The sequence below is a fragment of the Onychomys torridus genome, chromosome X, assembly GCF_903995425.1.
Source record: "Onychomys torridus chromosome X, mOncTor1.1, whole genome shotgun sequence".
NCBI lineage: Eukaryota > Metazoa > Chordata > Mammalia > Rodentia > Cricetidae > Onychomys > Onychomys torridus.
The window spans coordinates 133,051,733-133,073,103 of NC_050466.1; positions in this window are offsets into that span (position 1 = coordinate 133,051,733).

Here is a 21,371-nt window from a genome sequence, read left to right on the forward strand (position 1 = left end):
ACCATAGGTGGAGGGCTCCAAAAAGCCAGCTCATGCACCAGGGATGGATCCTGATCCTACTGCCTGGGGGTCCCTTAAGCAGATCAAGCTACACAACTGTCTCACTTATGCAGAGGGCCTAGTCCAGTCCCGTGGAGGCTCCATAGCTGTTGGTCTAAAGTTCATGAGTTCCCACTAGCTTGGTTTGGTTGTCTCTGTAGGTTTCCCCATCATGATATTGATGCCCTTTGTTCATAGAATCCCTCTTTTCTCTCTCTGACTGGACTCCTGGAGCTTGGCCTGGTGTTTGGCTGTGGATCTCTGCATCTGCTTCCATCAGTTACTGGATGGAGGCTCTATGATGATAGTTACAGTATTCACTGATTGACCACAGCAATTCTTACAAAGGGAAACATTTAATTGGATTACTGGATTAATTGGCTTGCAGTTCAGAGGTTTAGTCCAGTATTGTCATAGTGTGAAGCATGGTAGCATGCAGACAGATATGGTGCTGGAGAAGGAGCTGAGAATTATACAACTGAATCAGCAGACAGCAGGAAGAGAAAGTGAGCCACTAGATATAGCTTGAACATATGAGGCTTTAAAGATCATCCCCAGGGACATACTTCCCCCCCACAAGGCCACACCTATTCCAACAAGGCCACACTTCCTAATAGTACCATTCCCTATGGGCTTATGGGGACCATTTTCATTCAAACTACCACAGTGATTGCCTTGAAAAATTAAAAAAAAAAAACAAATTCTGTCATCAACCATATATATTGAGATTATGTTCATTGTAGGTCATACCCATCCTCAGAAAGACTCTTCAATTTTGCAGACTGTCCTTCTTTGAGGCCAGGAATGTCTTCCAAATGTGTTTTCCCACAGGTTTATGATTATTTAAAAACCGTTAGCCATAATACAGAGTTTTCAGTTCACCATTCCTTATTATATCATCCAATGGAATGTCTGCACATTTTTAAGCTGTCTCACTCTTGGAGTCTCAATGAAGCAAACATTAAAGCTTCATTCTTTGACATATTTATTATGTACTTATACATAAAAGAAAGAGAATGAACTGGAATAAAAATCCATACCTGTTTCTTTTAACACTGGTATAGACAGGGTACCAGAGGGAGACAAATTTCTACTAGCTACTAGATGGCTCAAAGATTTGTTGATTTCCAAGAATAGGATATACAGCACAGGAAATTCTGAGAAGGAATGAACTGGTACTATTTTGAACATTTATTTAGCAGAAAGAAAATTTAGTTTTTGACAAAAGTCTCAGAATAGTTTTTTTTTTGAATCAACTTTCTTTTGTATGGATAAAGTTCATTTTAGGAACATGTATAGGACAGGTACTAGGAGAAAGTGTAGTGTCCTGTAGTGTTCCTCAAATCTTTCCTCATCTGAAGAATGACCTGTTGTGTTTGTTAAAACTAGGACTTGGCATTTCCCAATTGAATCTGCTAAATCAGAATACCTCAAAAAAGAAAACAGAAATTTATATTCATGGTCATTTCAATTAATTTTTGTGATGGCAAATTTTGGGGGAAATGTATGTAGTGGAAAAAGAAGTTTTAGAAAAGTTACGTTACAATTATCTAAGAAGCACTTAATATACGTCTTCATTAAAAATAATAAAGGACATGAACTTGTGTTGGAAGGAGTGTAGAGGAGTGTTAGTTGACAGGAAAGGAGTGGGTGGGTATGATCAAGATACAGTATATCTATGTATAAGACTTTCAAAGAATAATGAGTAAATAAATAAATGCAACAAAATGTTAAAAATAAACTCAAAAGTGAAAAACAAAAATAAAAAGTAAAATTGCTAGTGCCTTGGGAGTATACAACCCATACCCTGAATACTCTTTCTGATTTAATGGATTTCAGTACTGATCTGGGGTATCAGAATTTATTTTTAAATTTAAATGATATTAATAACCTATATAATTAAAATAAATAAATAAGTAAATAATTTCGTTTAATTTTTTTTGTTGCTTTTTTTTTGAAACAGGGTTTCTCTGTGTAGTTTTGGTGCCTATCCTGGATCTTGCTCTGTAGACCAGGTTGGCCTCGAACTCACAACATCCCCCTGACTCTGCCTCCCGAGTGCTGGGATTAAAGGCGTGCGCCACCATCGCCGGCTATCATTTAATTTTTATTTATGTGTGTGAATGCACATGTGTACAGGTACCTATAGAGGCCAGAAGAGTGTATTGGATACCTTGGAGCTGAGGTTACAGGCGATTGTGACCTACCCTACACAGGTGCTAGGAAGTGAACCTGGGTCCTTTGGAAGAGCAGCAAGTCTTTTAACCACAGAGCCATCTTTCCAGCCCCCAATCTGAATCTTTAAAATCCTCTCATTGACTCTAATATGTAGCCATATTAAGAGGCATTTATTAGAGATAGAGATGTCTGGGCTTATTTCTAACCTTGGTCTCTTAGCCAGGCCCAATTGGTCCATCTATAACACAACATCTACACCTAAGACTCAGTGAACATGGTGAAAGAGGGGGAGTGGGAAGAGAGTGTGAGAGTCTGAGGACCAAGACCTTTGCTGCAAGACAGTATCTTCTAAGGAGAAAAAATGAGGACACAAACTTGAGGGGTAGGGAGGAGGAGGAAGAGGAGGGGGTATTGGAGGGGTTGAGAGGAGGGGTGAATAAGATCAAAATATATTTTATGAAAATTTAAAGAATTAATGAAGAGTAGGTTCTGACAACTCTCCAACAGTATGATGTGGTGGTTTGAAAAGGTATGGCCCCCATAGACTCCTGTGTTTGAATGCTTGGACCATAGGAAGTGGTACTATTAGGAAGCATGGCCTTGTTGGAGGAAGTGTATCACAGTGAGGGCAGGCTTTAGGGACTCATATGCTCAAGCTAAGGCCAGTGTGGTACACAGTCTCCTTCTACTGCCTGTAGATCAAGACATAGAACCCTCAGCTCCTTCTCTAGTACCATGTCTGCCTGCATGCCACCATACTCCTTACCATGATGATAATGGACTAAACCTCTGAACTGTCAGCTATCACAATTAAATGTTTTCCTTCATAAGAGTTATCATAGTCACAGTGTCTCTTCACAGTAATGGAAACCTTAACTAAGAAATATGATCAGAGGGCATTTATAAGAAAACAGAAGTGCCACATATAAAATAACTTACTGGGTTATAGCCTGATCAATCAAACTGCTTGTGATGGCTATTCTTGGTTGTCAACTTGACTACATCTGGAATTAACTAAAACCCAAATGGCTGGGTACACTTGTGCAGTATTTTTTCTTTTCCTGAACTAAATCATTTGAAGTGGGAAGAGCTACTTCTAATCTGGATCTTTGAGGTGTGATGACACACCTTTAATGCGAACCACATCTTCTGCTGGCAGACTACATAAAGAACATGGGAGAAGGAAGCTTGCTCTTTGCTACCATGTCCATTCTTTCACTGACATTAGAGCCTACTTCTTTGGAGTTCTGGCATATACTGCAGACTAGCTGAGGCATCTAGCCTCATAACAACTATTGGGTTCTTGGACCTTCCATTGGTGGACAGCCATTGTTGGACTATCTGGATCACAGCCTGTAAGCTATTGTAATAAATACAAATCTCAGTGTAAATATCAGGTCTAAATCCATGTCCTTCCACACCTTTCATTTAGCAGGTTTATTTGACATGTTGAAGCAGACTGAACGTTAAAATTTAAAAAAAAGTGCAATGTGTTTGAACGACATATGAGATGGATTATGAAGATTGCTATTTTTTTATTGTTTTCTTGACCATGTTACTAAAAAAAAATGTCCACGCATATCCAAGGGAGAAGACAAGTCTATGATGGCAAAGAGATTGGAATTCCTGACCCAGCTGAAATGAGACCTAATTAAGTGAACTGAAATGATAATCAATTCCAGCTTGCCCTTCAGTGCTGGCCCCTGCTTGGTACCCTCCTGCTTATCTGCCAAATGCAGCAGCAGGGAAGCCATTCTGAAGAACATTTTACTCTTTTGGATAGGTAAGGGCTTTGGGTTGCCACTGCCTTGACTCCCCACAGAGACTTGCAAATGTCTCCTCTGAACCCTTCCCCTGCTTCATCTGCTATTTACCTTGGTAGCTGTACCTGGCATGGGGTACCTTGGAGGGCCTCTTCAGGATCGAGGGGGCTTTAGTAGGATTAATTCCAGGAAAAGCTGTGTAAACGGTCAGAGGTTGAAGGTGCGAACAGCATAGAAATGCCCAGTGTGCTCACCTCTAATAAACGAACAAGCTAACAAATGTCAGCTAATGTGTCAGGAAGAAGTCATTGCACAGAACTCTTGCATTTCCACATTCTTTATTGTGCTGATGGGACAATAGTATGATCACTTTATTAATTCTGTGTAACCACATATTCAGCTGTTTACTCTCGACATTGCAAACAGATCATCAGAAAATCGATGCAAACTGTCCTCCAGACCTCTCATTGGTTACAAAAATAAATGCCAATCCATAAATTTGGAATCTGATAATTTTATTATTGAACAAAATAAATATACTTGGAGGCATACAGGTAGTCAGTACATCATACAAAGTTTTAGAAGATATTCAGCTTCATATATATATATATATATATATATATATATATATATATATATTTACAGTTGTTACATCTTATTCCTACCTTTGATTAATAATGAGACCATAGTCAATTTATTTCAGAAGTTATGTATCACTAACTTTGGCCTTTGATTTTCCTAATTCTTTATCAGTCTTCCTTGAACATTTTGGTCTTCAATTCTTTTCTATTAGTACCTCCTGCAATGGCACCAGATTGTTTATTTAGCACACACTATTAGTCACACCCTTCGGCTTTCCTCAATAAGGTTAGCTAAGACTAGTTCTTGTCACTATCATTTCACCCTTTGATAATTTTAAAAGTTTTATTAATTTTATGTGTATGGCTATTTTCCTGAAATGTATGTTTATGCACCATGCCTGTATTGCACATGAAGGCTAGAAGAGTTACAGGTGGTTGTGAGCCATCATGTGAGTGCTGAGAACTGAATCTGTGTCCTCTAGAAGAGCAGTCAGTGCTCTTAACCACCGAGAAATCTCTCTAGCCTCTTGTTCCCCCTTTCTAATACACTTGGGTAGTATCAAATTTTCCACCATGTTAGCATTAAAAGGCTGATCAATTTTCAATTTGTTCCTTAAAAAAGAAGTGTTTGCTTTTATTTTATGTGTATGAGTGTTTAGCTTGCATGTGCAGCACTCTCAGAGGTCAAGGGATGGTGTTGGATTCCCAGGAACTGGGTTTACAGGATTTGTGAGCCATGTGTGGGTGATGGGCACTGAATCCAGATCCTCTGTAAGAGTAGCAAGCACACTTAGCCACCAGGCCATCTCTGCAGTCCTTTCAATTAATCCATTCTGTGTATCCAACAAATCCAAAGCAACTTATGCAACAAAGCAATGGCTAAGATTATGAAAAATTTAAAGCAATGTTAGCTTTATGTGAATAGCCTTTGATAATATGCCACTGATATATAGATTCTTTAATGGTGACACAAAAATTACCCATCATGTACCATTGTTATATGGTTAGTGACTGGTTTTTTTTTTTGTTGTTGTTGTTGTTTTTTTTGAGACAGGGTTTCTCTATGTAGCTTTGCGCCTTTCGTGGAACTCACTCTGTAGACCAGGCTGACCTTGAACTCACAAAGATCCACCTGGCTCTGTCTCCAGAGTGCTGGGATTAAAGGCGTGCACCACCACTGCCTGGCTTTTTCTTTTTTTAATATTTATTATGGATACAGTGTTCTGCCCGCATGTATGTCTGCAGACCAGAAGAGGGCACCAGATCTCATTACAGATGGTTGTGAGCCACCATGTGGTTGCTGGGAATTGAACTCAGGCCTTCTGGAAGAGTAGCCAGTGCTCTTAACCTCTAAGCCATCTCTCCAGCCCTAGTGACTGGTTTTAATGCTTTGTCTTCCCATGTCCTTTACAATCTGAAAATGGTTCTTCAGCTCTTGTATTTAGATGTTTTTCTAAGTGATAGTTATGTGTAATTAACACTGGAGGCTTGGTAGGAAGGGGTGTGTCACCTCTTCCTCCCCCAAACCTAACAGCCTGGCTCTATATTCTGCGATTTGTCCTCTCAGAATTGGCACCTCATATATGGATCCATCCATTTCATAAACATTTGCTGAATACTTTAACTACATATCACACATTGTTCTAGAAATATAATGTAGAAAAAAAGGTTTCTTGAGATTGCATTAAAGTGGGTGAGGCCAATAGTCAATTTGTAAACATACGATTGTATGTAAATAAATAAATTGTAGGGAACCATGGAGTTGGCTTGGCCTAGCTGCCTTGAGAGGCTTGTGTCATAAGTTTTTCAGGTTAGAGTCCATGGCTCCCGGGGAACAATGTGCCTTCCAGTTCCCGGGGCAGTGAGACATTCAGGCTGCTTTGTGTCTCTCTGTATGTTCCCTTAGTAGTCAAGGAGGCATGGAAGCTTGATAGGACGACTGGTCTTAGACATTATTTTTCTGTACCCTGTATGACTTGGAAACGTCACTGTATCCTGGCAACTACAACTGTATTGATCCTGGCAATTGGCATTGTATTCTGTTTGTGATAAAAGTATAAAAAGCGTGATTGCTCTCAATAAAATTGTCACAGCTTCAGTTGCGCTGTGGCCCCTCCAACTTGGCCTGATTTTATTCCTCTCAGGCACATCATGTGACCTTGATCTGGTAAGTAAGTGCAGGCACTTACAATAAGTAAATCATATGAGATTATAAAAGCCATGGACAGAAAGCAGGAAAATGTGGTGGACCTTGTTTGCTAGAGTGGTGGAGTAGTTTTGATTGACTGGTTAAGGATCCTTTTTCTGCAGAAGAGACAGATGGTACAGGAAGCAATGTCTTCAAGAGGTCCCTTTGTGTCCAAACATGTTGCTCAATTGCTAAGAGTGCATCCTGCTCTTCTAAGGGCTTTGGGTTTGGCTTCTTGCACCCATAGCAAGCAACTCACCCAAGCTGTTAAAGGTGACAGGTAATTACAGAGGCAAGGGGATGGTGTTGGATCTCCTGGAGCTGGAGCTATACCCTCTCCTGAGACCTCTGTGAGCACCCCCCCCACATGTATCATACACATATATGTATCCCCACACACGTAACCTACACATATATGTATACACACATAAATAAAGAGAAAGTAAATTTATAAAATGAGATTCCACCTATAAAACTATATGTAACTCTATGCTCAGGGAAACTAGAATATTATTTGATTATTGCTGTGCTTGCTTGGCAGTGTACAACTAGACAGCTTAAAGATACTAAGTTTATGTTTAAAAATCATAAAATATAAAATTCATAAATCTGAGAATATACTAACAACCATTGAATTGAAGGTTGTAAATGGGATGCATGACATGTGAATATTTTATTAAAGCCATTTAAAAAGAAGATTTAAGGGGCTGTAGAGATGGCCCAGCAGTGCAGAATGCTTAATGCTCTCAGAGGACATGGACTCAGTTTCCAGGATCCTGCATGGCAACTTCCAGGGGATCTGACTCTCTTGCTGGCCCGGGGCACATATAGTCATGCAGATCATATACCTACACATAAAAAACAAATGAATGTTTCTTTTCTAAAGAGAATCTTTAAGACAGGTTATTAACTTGAGGTCCATGTACATTCCATGTATTCAATATTTTAGAATTCTTAGGTTTCATGGATGAAAAATAAATTACATTGTTATTTTCAGTAGTAATGGAGGAATAATGAAAACAGATTTAAATTTCCCCTTCATGGTAAATGTAGGAAACAAGGCATAATATAAAGAGCACTATCAGATTGCCAGTAGTTGGAATCATAGAGGTTTCCATTTCACATTGCAGCTGTTAGTAATATTTGAACTATAATTTATGTCTATCAGGACTTTAAAATCATGGCAATAATATTTTATTTAATGCATTGTTACAATATCAAAAAACATTACAAAATTATTTTTAAATATTAGCATGTGTGTTTCAATATAATAGTTTATTATATTTGAAAATTAATGTTTTAACTAGCAAATAATATGATGGGTTTGATTATGACATTTTATACATGTATATCATTGTACTTCACTCATGTTCACTCCTTCTTGTCCTTTCTCCACATCCTACTGTTCCCTTCTCCCCCAAAAAGTTCTGTTTCTGCACACACACACACACACAGACACTCATATTTGCCTTTCATTTCTTCCCATTCTCTTCTTTTGTTGTCTCTGACAATACTCCCTTTCCTACCTTCAAATAGCCCTCCTTCCACTTTCATGTTATTTTTCTGTTGCTGTTAAGAGAAATCGTGACCAAAGCAACTTATAAAAGGAAGCATTTAATTAGTACTTGCTCACAGTTTCAGAGGATTAGTACATTATCATCATGGCATGGTAGCATGGCAGCAAGCAGGCAGGCATGGTACTAGAGCAGTAGCTGAGAACTTACATCTGACTCACCAGCAGGAGGCAAAGAGAGAGAGAGAGGGATAGGGCCTGGTTTGATCTTTTGAAACCTCAAAGCCTGTCCCCAAGTGATAATCTTCTCAAATGAGGCCACACCTCCTAATCCTTTACAAACAGTTCCACCAACTGAGGACCAAGCATTCAAATGTAGGAGACTGTGTAAGCCATTCTCATTCAAACCATTACAATGTCTTACACACACACACATACACACACACATACACACACACACACACACACACACACACACACACATGTCTACATTCCATATGTGAGAGGAAACATGAAGTATTTGTCTTTCTAAGTCTGGCTCATTTTCTTTACATGATGATCTGCAGTTTCATCCATTTTCCTGTGGATTACATAATTTCATTCTTTTGGACTGAATAAAATTTTACATATATATATATATATATATATATATATATATAATTATCCATTCATTTATTGATGGGCAGCTAGGTTTATTCTATATCTTGGTTATTATGAATAGTGCCATAAACACTAAGCTGTCTGTGGTATGCTAACTTACACTCTTTTGGGCATATGTCAAGGAGTGGCATAGCTGGATTATACAACAGTTCTATTTTTGGTTAATTGATGAACCATCATAGTAACTCCTATACTGGCTGCACAGCTGGCACAAGTATTGTATATGGGTTCCTTTTTCCAAATATCTTTACAAGTGCTTCTTTTTTTGAATTTATAATAGCCATTCTGATTGGGGTGAGATAGAATTTCAGTGTAGTTTTTAATAAATAAAATATAACAACTTTAATCAAAATGGCCTTGAAAAGAAGACGTACCTTTCAGTAATGATCAATGTCTAATAATCAATTTTTATATGCTCTAAATAACTATATTAAGTAATACTTTTAGTTTAAAGCATAGTGTAATTTCCATTATCTTTAATATGGCATTCAGAAGCAAAGATGCACATGAAAAGAAATTCAGATGAGACATAAAGTGATTAGCAAGATGCAAAATGTAATATCTTATGAGTATAAAAGCAAATTCCACAGATATGTTTCATATGTTATATGAAAACAGGCATTTTGAATACCTCAATTTGGGATATGCACAACTTAATCTTATAATCATAAAGCAAGGAGCTTTGAACAGAAGAAGAGTTTATTTGCTAAGCTTAACAAATTAAACATTTAAAGAAAACTCTTACAGTGATATTGAAAGACATTTTATTGGCTATTTAAAAATACAGCTGTAAATGAGAATATTTTCTCTGGAAAATTAAGGTTATTAAGTGTACCCACAATTTCTTAGTTATTCCTAAACCACTCTCTTTCTTAGAAAGTTTCTATAGTTGGGTAGTGGTGGTGCACACCTTTAATCCCAGTGCTTGGGAAGTAGAGGCAGGTGGACCTCTGTGAGTTTGAGGCCAGCCTGGTCTACAGAGCGAGTTCCAGGACAACCAGGGCTGTTCCACAGAGAAATTCTGTCTTGAAAAAAATTAATTAAATGATATCTAAACACATTATCTAAGAAAAATATATACAAAATAACTCATGCATGGTTGTTACAATTTTCCTAAATAATATCATATTTAAAGATCTGGCAAATTCTTTCTAGTAATCAGTACTACATGCCCTAATTAACAAAGAATATTTGATGTATGGAATTACTGGATGAATACCATCATTAGAGAAGACTAATAATATAATTTTTATTAATGTAATAGTCAAGTCAGAAACACTTAGATGATGGAAGACTGTTTATCACCAGTTCTTTCAATTATATAAAACACTGATTAATTAAGTGTGACTGCAATTTGCTGAAACAACTTTATGGTGTCTCCTAAGAATATGCAAATCTTTTAAATAGGGTGCATATACAAATGTGCAAAACTAATGAAATACAAACAATTATGGAATGAATAGAAATAGCTTTTTAAACATAAAGCACATTTCCATTTAGTTTTGAAGCACCACCTTTTATCAAATTTTCTTCTGGTACCAATAATCTTCATTTAAGCTATAGGTTTGTGGATAGCCAGGAAGTTTCATGTTGGAAGAAATGTTGGGCTGATGTAGTCAGTATCATAAGAAGAAATATTTTGTCCTATGAGCAGATGATATGACTTCAGGCTTGTTTCTGATTTTTAGACAATCAACAAGTCCTACAGAAAAAGAGATCAGGCCATGTACAGAAATATCCTCCAAAGCCAATGCTGTCCACTGAAATACAAACAGAAAATGATCCATTAGATCAACTAAAGACCCAATCCACAGACTGCATCATGCTTCTGGTTATAGTGTTAGTGATAAAGACAGATAAGAAAAATGCAAACCAGTTGAAAAAAATGCCACAAAAGGTGCCAGCAGAACACGTCATGTCTCCATTCACATTCTAGGATTGTTTGCATCACTGTAGTTCTGTCTTGGTAGACGTAAGAATTTTAGAGTTATTTTTTATAATTTATAATGAATAAAATTGCAATTTTGATTACTATTGCACTATAGATAACTCTCAGTTAAGTAGCCATTTCCACAACATTAAACCTACTTATCCACAAGTGGGACAATCTTTCCATCTTCCAGTGTCTTCAGTTTTTTAAAGTCTTCAGTTTTTTCAATGTTTGAAAGTTCTATTTCACAAGTCTTTAACCCTTTTGTTAAGTTTATTTCTAGGTATTAGTTTGAGGCTACTTGTTTTATTTTTCAATATGAATTTTGTACATTGTAATCCCATGTAGTTTTATTATGCATATTTAAAACCTTATTCTTGGGACTGGAGGAATTGATCTGCAGTTTGTAACACTTATTGCTGTTGCAGAAGACCCAGTTACAAGTTGCAACACCCACATGGTGGCTTACAATCATCTGTACTCCAGTTCCAGGGGTTCCCATACCTTCTTCTGACCTCTGTGGACACCAGGCTTAGATGTAGTGCACATACACACGTGTAGGCTAAATTCCATGCACAATAAATTAAAATAAATAAATTCAAAACAAACATAAAACTTATTCTGGACAGATTCACAGGTACCACTAGACTGTCAAAATATCTCTGTCACAAAAAGAATGTTTTAAAACATCAACTTAGGATATTCTAAGTTAATGTCTTCCTCAATATGAGTATTATGACATATATCAAGATTTATTTGTAAGTACTCTATCATGTCTTTGGACATTAAGAGCCATATCTGCCCACTTTCTTACTAGTGATTATTACCAGTAGTAGATACAATATCTGCTGTATAATAATAAATGGTTGGTTTAATAAATGTTTACTGAATAAATAAATTCAAGTAACAAAGAAGGATGGAGGAAATGAGAGCGATTACAAAAGTTCTTTAATGATGGGCTAAATGCTGGTTTTAAATTAGCACTAATTTAGGAAATTAATGTATCAAAGATGTTTATCTGAAAACATAGGCTATGTCAATAAAGAAGGAACAAAACTGGTTATCTTATGAGGGAATGCTTAGTAAAAGACCTTCTGGGCAACACAAAAGCCAGAATCAGTAACAAGCTATGTTAATTTAGACAGATTACATGAATTTTATCATCAGCAGGATAAAAGAATGGAATAATCTCCAAGGTTAGAACTACTCTAACATTCTGAATTATAAGTGATAAGGAATCAAGAGAAGCAGGGAACAATATACACACACCTAGACCCTTCAGTTGGTTATGTTCCTATTGCATCTGTGTGCACTCGCACAGACACACATGCACACACACCGTCCTCTCCCTCCCTCTCTCTCACGCATACATTTGTGCATGCATGCACAAACACTAGAACTCCAGTCTTTAAGGGTTTACACAGTCTGCTCCCTCCAAACAATAAGAGAAAGAGCTCTATAGAGCTTGTGTGTAAGAGCGGTAGGAGGTGACCACCATCTTTTCTTCTATACAATCCTATTAGCGTCAGACTGTGGATAAGGGTACAAAGGAGCAATGGCAGCAGACAGCTTACCTTTCTGAATCTTGAATAAGCTCTGGCTTTAAGAACATCTGTTCTTTTCTGCAGAGAAGCGGCCTGAGAGGCTGGAATAGCAACTGGCAGGCCTCTGGCAGGAATTAAGCCAGAAAAGCAAAGAAACACAGGAACTGCTTTGGGTTTTTTTTTAAACATATTTTCTTTGATTTTATAAGTAAGGTATCAGATTTGTATGAAATGTGGAAATCTATAAAAGAAAAGTATCAACACAAATCATTTATGGGTCTGGAACACATTAATAGCCACTAGTTTTCAGTTAATTTATAGGAGAGTATCATAAAGCACCTACTTTTCTGATGTTAAAATTTTTTGCAATGCCATTACTCAAGTTCATTAAAAAATATTTTATAAATTATTTTATATGGCTTTGTCATATCATTTTTGGTATGTGATAATTCCTTTCCTTATTTTGGAATGATTGTTTTCATTTTCATCATTAAATAGGGCATAATCAACATTAAATGTTCCCATGTTTATAAAGTTATGTTGCAAAGGTATGCTGCCAACTTTACATGCCCACAGTTCCTAACCCTTACCCTCTGCCCTGAAAATATTTTTATCTATTCTTCACCCTGTAAGCTTTAGAGAAAGTCGCCCCTTTTACCTACCCAGAGAGGACACTTGGCTTATGATTGCTCTGATTTCTTTGTTTTGTCTCTTTCTCAGATTCTTTGTCATATTTTAATATATAAATTTAAAAATTTCCCTTTATTGAAAATAATTTTTTCATGCAATAATTCTGATTATGGTTCCCCCTTCTCAACCCCACTCAGATCTTCCCCACCCACCCAAATCCACAGTCTTTCTTTCTCATTAGAAAACAAACATTTAAAAATAATGATAAAACAAACAAATAAACCAGTACAAGACAAAATATATAAACAGAAGGAAAAAAAGCCAAAAAAAAAAAAAAAACCCACAAGAAACACAGATGCTAGACACACATTCCCATACAATGAAAATCCATAAAACCAAAATCAGAAACCATCATATTGCAAAAGACCTGTAAGGTTCTTTAAAAACAAACAAACAACAAACAAAAAACCCAACCACCTAGAGAAAGCATTGTGAGACAAGACAAAAACAAAATAAAAAACACAACACAACACAAAATAAAAACAAAAAACAAAACAGAAAACCAAACCCCTGAAATATCATTGAGTTTGTTTGGTGATGGCTATATACTGCTGGGCATGGGCCTGGCCCTAAGTGTGGTTTGTATACATCGTGAGACTCTACTGGAGGAAACAAACTTTTCCCTTGTCAGTGGGTATCAATTGAAGATAGCTTCTGGGTTAGGGATGGGGGCTTGTGTCCATTTCCTCTCTCAGCACTGTAGCCCAACTTGGCTTAGACCTACGCAGGCAATATGCATGCTGCTACAGTCTCTGTGAGTTCACATGTGACAGTCATGTGTTAAGAATGGTCTCTGCCAGGGGGTGGAGAGTATGCCGGGGAATCCAAAGAGACAGCTAACCTGAGCTCATGGGAGCTCACAGACTCTGGGCGACAGCTAGGGAGCCTGCATGTGACCGACATAGGCCCTCTGCATGAGAGTGACAGTTGTGTAGCTTGGCCTGTGTGTGATGCTCCTAGCAGTGGGACCAGGATCTGTCCCTGGTACATGAACTGGCTTTTGGGAACCTATTCTTCATGCTGGGTTGCCTTGCCCAGCCTTGATGCAGGGGGAGGAGCTTGGTCTTGCCTCAACTTGATGTGCCCTGCTTGTTGATGTCTGTGGGAGGCCCACCCCTTTCTGAATGGAGGAGAAGTGGATGGGAGGGGGTAGTAGGTGGAAGGGGGAGGGGGAGAGAACAGGAGGAGAGGAGGGAGGGGAAACTGTGGTCAGTATGTAAAACAAATGAAAAAAATTAATATTTTTTTTAAAGATTGAAAAAAAGAAGAAGAAGAAGAAAAAAGAATAATCTCTGTATCTGTTCCCATCAACTGCAGGGAGAAGTTTCTCTGATGATGGCTGAACAAGACACTGATCAATGACAGTGTCTGGATGATTCCTAACAACATTCTGCTATACTCATAGTATCTTGTTCTGAGGTTTTACAAAATTATCTTCATCTCAAAACAGGCTAAAGTTTTCATTTTATGATTTCTTTTTCTTGGGCCTGGCTCTCCCTTTAATTCTATCTCTAAATTCCTTTTAAAATGGTCTATTCCAGGAAGAGAGGAAGAGAAGAAATCTAGGTCAAGGCGCAGAAAATATACTCAACAAGATCACAGAAGAAAATTTCCCTAATCCAAAGAAGGAGATGCCTATTCAGGTACAAGAAGCTTACAGAACATCAAATAGGTTGGAATAGGAAAGAAAGTTCCCTCAGAACATAATAATCAAAACACTAAATATACAGAACAAAGAAAAAATATTAAAAGCTGCAAGGTAAAAAGACCAAGTAACATATAAAAGCAGATCCATTAGACTAACACCTGACTGCGCAATGAAGACTCTAAAAGCCAGAAGGACCAGGACAAATGTACTTCAGACTCTAAGAGACCACAGATACCTGCCCAGACTACTGCACCTCGAGAAATTTTCAATCAGTATAGATGGAGAAAATAAGACATTCATGGAGAAAATAAGACATTCCATGATAACACCAAATTAAAGCAATAGCTTTCTACAAACCCAGCATTACAGAAGGTGTTAGGAAAACTCCAGCCTAAAGGGGTTAGGCACACCCAAGAAAGCACAAAGTACAAACAATCCCAAACCAGCAAATGCAAAGAGCAACAAACACCACCACAACAAAATAACAAGAACGAACAAACACTGCTCATATGTTGCAACATCACTGGTTTAAATTCCCCAGGAAAAAGACACACACTAATAGAATATTTGACAAAATAGACCTCAAACCAAAACTAATCAGAAGAGATAGGGAAGGACACTACATACTCATCAAAGGAAAAACCCTTCAAGAGGACACTGCAATTCTTAACATCTATGAACCAGATACAAGGGCAGCCAAGTTTGTAAAAGAAACGCTACTACACCTGATATCCCACATTGACTCTCACACACCAATAGTGGGAGACTTCAATACTGAACTCTCACCAATGGGCAGGTCATCCAGAAAAAACTAAACAGAGAAATGCTGGATCTAACAGATGTTATAAACCAAATGGACCTAACATATATTTACAGAACATTTCACCCAAACACAGAAGAATATACCTTCTTCTTAGTACCTCATGGAATTTTCTCCAAAACTGACCACATACTCAAGACACAAAGCAAGTCTCATCAGATACAAGAAAATTGAAATAACACCCTGCATTCTGTCAGACCACCAGGGATTAAAGCTGGATATCAACAACAACAAAAACAACAGAAAGCTTATGAACTCATGGAAACTGAACAATTCACTCTTCAGAATGGCTAAGATCAATAAAACAAAAGACAGTTCATGCTGGTGAGGATGTGGAATAAATGGAACACTCATCCACTGCTTTTGGGGATGTAAGCTTGTACAGCCACTGTGGAAATCAGTGTGGCTATCCCTAGGAAGTTGGAATCAATATACCTCAAGATTCAGCTATACCACTCTTGGACATATACCCAAAGGATGCTTCATCTTCCTTCAGGGGAAGTTGCTCAATTATATGATCATTGCTGTTCTATTCATAATACACAGAAATTGGAAACAGCCTAGATGTCACTCAACACAAGAATGGATAAAAATGTGGTACATTCATACAATGGAATATTACTGTTAAAAAATGATACCATAGCCAGATGTGGTGACACACATTTACTTTTTCTTTTTTTATTTATTTAATTTTTTTCATTTTACATGCCAACCCCAGTTCCCCCTCCCATGCCTCCTCCCATTCCTCTGCCTGCCTCTCACCCCCATACACCCCCCTTCCACTTCTCCAAAAGGGTAAGACCTCCCCAACAAAGCCTGCTACATTCAGTTGAGGCAGTCCCAAGCACCTCTCCCGCCCCGTGAAGGCTGAGCAAGACATTGGTGGCACACATCTTTAATCCCAGCACTCAGGAGGCAGAGGCAGATGGATCTCTGTGAGAGTTCAAATCCAGCCTGCTCTACAGAGTGACTTCTAGGATAGCCAAGGCTACACAGAGAGACCCTGTCTTGAAAAACCACCACAACCAAAAAATGAAGTTTATTGGTAAATGGATGGAACTAGAAAATAATCCTGAGTGAGATTATCCAGACACAGAAACACAGAAAGACAAATATCGCACATATTCACTTATGTGTGGATATTAGCTGTTAAATTAATGATAACCAAGTTATAATCTGTGGAACTACAGAGATTATATATAGAATAAGATATTGGGGTATGGGGGACAGATAGATCTCTGTAAGAAAGTGAAATAGAATTGATAGTTGTGGATGGATTGGGTGAGGGGGATCAAGTGAGGAAGACTAGTGAAGAGGGGAACATGAAGGAAGGAATATGGTGAGAGATCTAACATTTGGGGCTATTTAAGGGGTAATATGTAAACCTAATACCTTAGAAATTTGTTAAAATATGTCCATATATGAAAGTGATCAAAATGAAATTGCCAAATAGTAGAGGAGACAGAGCCTCAACTAGACATCTCTTGTTACTAAAGGAAGCTCAGTACAAGGAATGGCTCACATCTAATTGTGTTGTAGGCCAAAGGGGTCCAATGGGAACTCCCTGATGACACAGCCCTATTGCTGAAGACAACACCCACAGAACTCATTGAACATGGAGAAGTCGAGCTGGTGCCCACCTAGAGCCTTCATCCTTATGTGCTAATTTCTTTGGTATAGAAATGTACTGTGCAGGCTACCGAAGGAAAAATACAAACACCAAGCCAGTCACAAACTCTTTGATCTATAATGATGCCCTGCCTGGAGGATATGCTAGTGCAATGGTGGCACAAATACCTGATTTGCTTAAGGTCCATTCCAAAAGATGGAACCCATACCTGATGCTACTTGGGTAACCAAGAACCTGAGACTAGATAGTCCAGGGATCTAGGGTAAAACCAAATTCTACTGTTCTACTAAAAGAATGTAATAATAAAATGACTCCTAATGACATTCTGCTGTACTCATAGATCAATGCCTTGCTCAGCCATTATCAGAGAATCTTACTCCTATAGCAGATGGGAACAAATATAGAGACCCACTGCTAGATAACATGTAGAGAGGGAGAGATCTTGGAACATTCAGTTCCTAAACTGGATGTTTCCTTCAAACCCTTCCCTCGGGGTTCAGGGAATACTGTGGAAGAGGAGGCAGAAAGAGTGTAAGAGCCAGAGGAGATGGAGAACACCAGGAAAGGCCCTCTGAGTCAACTGAACAAAGCTCATATGAACTCACCAAGACTAAGGCACATTCACAGGGTCTGCACAGGTCTGCACCAGGTAGTGACCTAGAGCTGAAAGAAGTAGATGCATGCTTCCATTCCTCATGCAGATGCAATCTCCAATTGATAGCCACTTGCAAATGAAAATTTAGTTTTCTCCTAGGGAGTCTCACTGGGAAACAGACTACTCTTAAGGGTAGACTGTGTGCCCAGCAGTAGATGGCCAACAGACTATCAACTTAGTTGTATCTTTGGAGGTACCTCTTCAGGGATTTTTTTTTCTTGTCTTATTTTTTAATTTAATTTTATTTATATACATTTAAAATTTTTTTCTTTCATTTTAATCTTCAGGTCCTTTGCTTATATATTATGGCTTCCAGGTTTTTGCTTTTATGGGATTCCTGAATGTGTAAATGAGTGTGTTTCAGTCTATATGTTTCTTGTACCTTTTCTTGGGTTCTTTTCCTTCTGTTTGTTTTGTACCATTCTAATGTGTTAGTTTTTGTTATATCTTATTTCATTTTATTATTATCACTAAGAAGCCTGTTTATTTTTTAATGAGAGATAGAAAAGGGGTGGGTCTGGATGGGAGGGACTGGAAGGAGTTGGAGGGGAAATTGTAATCAGGATATATTATGTGAGAAAAAAATCTATTTTCAGTAAAAGGAAAATAACATACAGGCATCAGTACATTCCTATATATAATTCTCTTAAATAGGTATTATTTGAACAACCCCGGCTTATTGTATACCAGCCATAAAATAAGAGACCAAACTGAAGAGGGCACACACACTGAAAAAAATTAACTTTATCAAGGTATCTACACTACCAAAGTGATCTGTAAAACACTTGGTAGTTTTCATTTTTTTTACAGAACTAGAAAAATATTCTAAAAATAGAAAACTCCAAAAAGCCAAATACATCTTGCACAAGAACAATGAGTTGCACCAGGCAGTGGTGGCAAATGCCTTTTAGTCCCAGCACTCAGGAGGCAGAGCCAGGCAAATTTCCATGAGTTTGAGGCCAGCCTGGTCTACAGAGCGAGATCCAGGACAGGGACCAAACTACACAGAGAAACCCTATCTCAAAAAGAAAAAAGAAAAAAAAAAAGAACACTAAGTCTGGAAACATTCTAATTCCTGGCCTTGGACTATACTAAAAAGCTGTTCTAGCTGAAACAACATGGTGACTCATGAAAAAAGACACATAGGCCAATGCAAGAAGATATACAGCCTAGAAACCAAAGGCAAAAACTATATCCAACTGATCTTTGACAGATATGCTAAAGATATGCTTTAAATAAGGAATATTATTTTCAATAAATGGTGCATGGAAATGAGGTCATTACAGGCAGAAGAATAAAAACTAGATTCAACTCCAATAAAATCAACAAAAATGGATTCATGACAATATAAGACTTGAAGTTACAAAACTTTTAGGAGAAAATTAATGGCAATGGGATGAGAAGGATGTTTTAGACAAAATTCAAAAGCACAGGAGCTCTTTGAAAAAAAAACAAGAACAAATAAATAAATAGGATCACATCAAACTAAAATGCTTTTGCACACCTAAGAAAATAATCAACAAAATGGAAAAGCTACCTAAAGAATGAGAGATGTTATTTGCAAATCATTCACCTAAAGTGACATTAATATTCAGAATACATATGGATCAGTAATGGCATTCAGTAATGGCATACCAAAAAGGCAAACAAATGCAAAAACATCTAAATTAAAATGTTCCAGAAACAAACCTAAATGGACATTTCTAATAAAAAGACATGCAAATGGGAAGAAAAGACTCAGCATGCTTATCACAGGGAAAAATATGAATCAAAATCACAGTATCATCTTACTATAGTATGAATGCTATTATAGGAAAGATAGGAAGGGGTACTAAGGAGAATTTGGGAATGGAACTCATACACTGTGGGAATATAAATTGATTCAGTTATCACTGAAAGTTGTGTGGAGTTTTCTTATAAAAATGGATCTGCCTAGTCCAGTCCCATGAATGCTCCACAGCTGTTGATCTAAATTTCGTGAGTTCCCACTAGTTTGGTTTGGTTGTCTCTGTAGGTTTCCCCATCATGATCTTGATGCCCCTCTTCTCTCTCTTGGACTGGACTCCTGGAGCTTGGTCTGGTGTTTGGCTATGGATCTCTGTATCTGCTTCTGTTAGTTACAGGAAAAAGGCTCTATGATGACAGTTAGGGTACCCACCAATCTGATTACTGGGGTAAGCCAATTTAGGTAGGATCAGAGTCCATCCTTGGTGCATGAGCAGGCCTTTTGGAGCCCACTTCTATGATGGGACACCTTGCACAGCCTTGGGGCAGGGAGGGGGGCTTGGACCTGCCTCTACTAAATGTTCCTCCCCATGGGAGGCCTTACATTCTTGTAGGAGGGAATAGGGGATAGGTTGGAAGGGGTAGGCTGGGGGATGGGAAGAGGGAAGAGGGGGATCTTTGGTATGTAAAAAATGAATAAAAAATTTTTTCTTAATAAAAATAAATAAATAAATAAATAAATAAAAGAAAAAATGGATCTGCCAAATGTTATGCTATTGGGTGGGTATATATTTAAAGTAAACAAGGTCAGAACATCAAAGAAACATCTGCACTCACATGTTTATTTAAAGAGTATTCATCAGTACACCTCATTGGTGTGTACACAATGGAATACTACCCAGTAGTGAAAAAAAGTAAAGTTCTGTCTGCAACAACATGGATGAAATTGGAGATCATTGTGTTCAGTGAAGTATGCAAAGCACAGAAGACAGATACTATATGATTTCAACCGAATGTTAAAAAGAACTCTAGTTGTATAGAAGTTAACGATAAAATGATGGTTACTAGAAACTGACAAGCAAACTGGAAGGAATTAAGGAATGCATAAATAAACAGAAAAATCCTCATGTTTCATTTATTACAAAATCTGAGATGAAATACTCTTTTAATTGAATAAATCACTATTAACATCATAGACTGCCCATTAATCTTAATATCCATAAAACATGCAACACTTCCTGTTTTCAAAAGTTACTATGTAACTATAGTCATAAAATTGTACCATGTTGGTATAAAGATATTATATATATATATATTTTTAGTGGCTACAAATTAGACTCCTCCAGTATGGAGCCTCATTCGAAGAATGTTCTGCTTGCCTTGATTGCCATGGAAGGCTCACCCCAGATTGCAGGCAGCACCTTTTAATAGCAGTCCATATAAGAAGGGTCTGCTTTCTTGGCCTTCCCTCTTGCTGCTGAGCTAATTGAGTCTGTTGCTGCTGTTGTTGCTGCTGCTGCTGCTGTTTTCTTAGCTGATAGCAGAACCAACCTTCCCAAGCTTTCATTATGGACTTAGAATCAGCAATAGTCCAGGCAACTTCCAGACTTCTGGTGCCAGACTGGGACTTCTTAGACCCAGCCTCGTGGATTGAACAACTACTTAGTCAGTCCCCACCCCCTAAGTAAGAGACAACCCCTGTGAGGCACTCAGATTGCTAAGCACACAGCCTCAAGGACCAAATGACTTTTGGGTTCTCAGCTCTCAGGAAAGACTCTGGTTGTTTTTATTTTAAAGCTCACTTAAT